Source organism: Mandrillus leucophaeus, unplaced genomic scaffold (assembly GCF_000951045.1).
Source record: "Mandrillus leucophaeus isolate KB7577 unplaced genomic scaffold, Mleu.le_1.0 Scaffold2, whole genome shotgun sequence".
In the NCBI taxonomy this organism is placed as follows: Eukaryota; Metazoa; Chordata; class Mammalia; order Primates; family Cercopithecidae; genus Mandrillus; species Mandrillus leucophaeus.
Genome location: NW_012102031.1, coordinates 14,063,530 through 14,064,868, shown reverse-complemented (window position 1 = coordinate 14,064,868; position 1,339 = coordinate 14,063,530). Strand labels below are relative to the sequence as shown.

General features: G+C 46.0%; 1 protein-coding gene across 3 annotated transcripts in view; it reads left to right on the top strand.

Annotated features, from left to right (window-relative positions):
* The window catches only part of MTMR3 (myotubularin related protein 3), a 73,899-nt gene that overhangs the window by 57,129 nt on the left and 15,431 nt on the right, over positions 1-1,339 (top strand). The gene's annotated exons all lie outside the window — the stretch shown is intronic.

Sequence of the window (1,339 nt, the reverse complement as noted above, 5' to 3'; positions counted from 1 at the left end):
TTTTTTCTTTTTAAATAGTTTTGCTATTTTTCAAAAAGAGGTATACCAGGTTTGCATGAAGTCCTTGTGTTGTTTTTAAACTTATTTTTAAAGGGCTGTCTCTTATACACATCTAGATGTGTATAAGAGACAGATGCATGTATGTATGTATTTATTTATTTATTAGGATAGTGTCTCACTGTGTCACCCAGACTGGAGTGCAGAAGTGTGATCATAACTCACTGCATCCTCAAACTCCTGGGATCAAGGGATTCTCCCACCTCAGCCTCCCCAGTAGCTGGGACCACAGGCACATGCCAACATGCCTGGCTAGTTTTAACAATTTTTTGTAAATAGACATGGAGTCTCGCTGTGTTGCTCAGGCTGGTCTCAAACCTCCTGATAAGTGATCCTCCCACCTTGGTTACCCAAAGAATTACAGGCGTAAGCTTCGACACCCAGCCTCCTCTCCCCAGTTCTAAATGTTGGAATGCCCCATTGCTCAGCCTCCAGGCTGCTTCTCTATCTACACTTCTAAGTATTTCATCCATTCTCGTGGCTTTAATTGCCATCTACAGATGGTGTGCTGATGAGTCCCACATTTATACACCTTCAGCTTAGACCTCGTCATTTCGGAGTCACATATCTATATGTGACTACTAGGTATCTCTACTTGGCTGTCTTAATGTTATTTCAGACTTAATAAATTCAAAACTTGATTCTTCTTTTTGGAGACAGCATCTCACTCTGTCCCCCAGGCTGGAGTATAGTGGTGCAAACACAGCTCACTGCAGCCTTGAACTCCCAGGATCAAGTGATCTTCTCGCCTTAGTTTCCTGAGTAGCTGGGACTGCAGGTGCGCACCACTGTGCCTGACTGATGTTTTGTTTGTTTTTTTTCTCCTAAGAGATGGGGTCTTGCTTTGTTGCCCAGGCAGGTCTCAAACACCTGGGCTCAAACAATATCCTCCCACCCCGGCCTCCCAAAATGCTGGTATTACAGGCATGAGTCACTATGCCTGTCCAAAACTTAATTCTTGATTTCTGTGTTTCCTCACCATAAAACTTGATCTTCCAAACTTGATCTTCCAGAAGTCTTCTCTCTCACCATATGGTATTTCCATCCCTCCTTTTGTTTGGGGCAAAATTCTTTGTCATGGTCAAGTCTCCTCCCTCCCTGCCTCCCTCCCTGCCTCCCTCCCTCCCTGCCTCCCTCCCTGCCTCCCTTCTTTCTTCCCTCCCTTTCTTCCCTCCCTTCTTCCTTTTCTCCCTCCTTTCCTCCTTCCCTCCCTTCCTCTTTCCCTCCCTTCCTCCTTCCCTCCCTTCCTCCTTCCTTCCCTCCCTCCCTCCTTCCTTCCCTC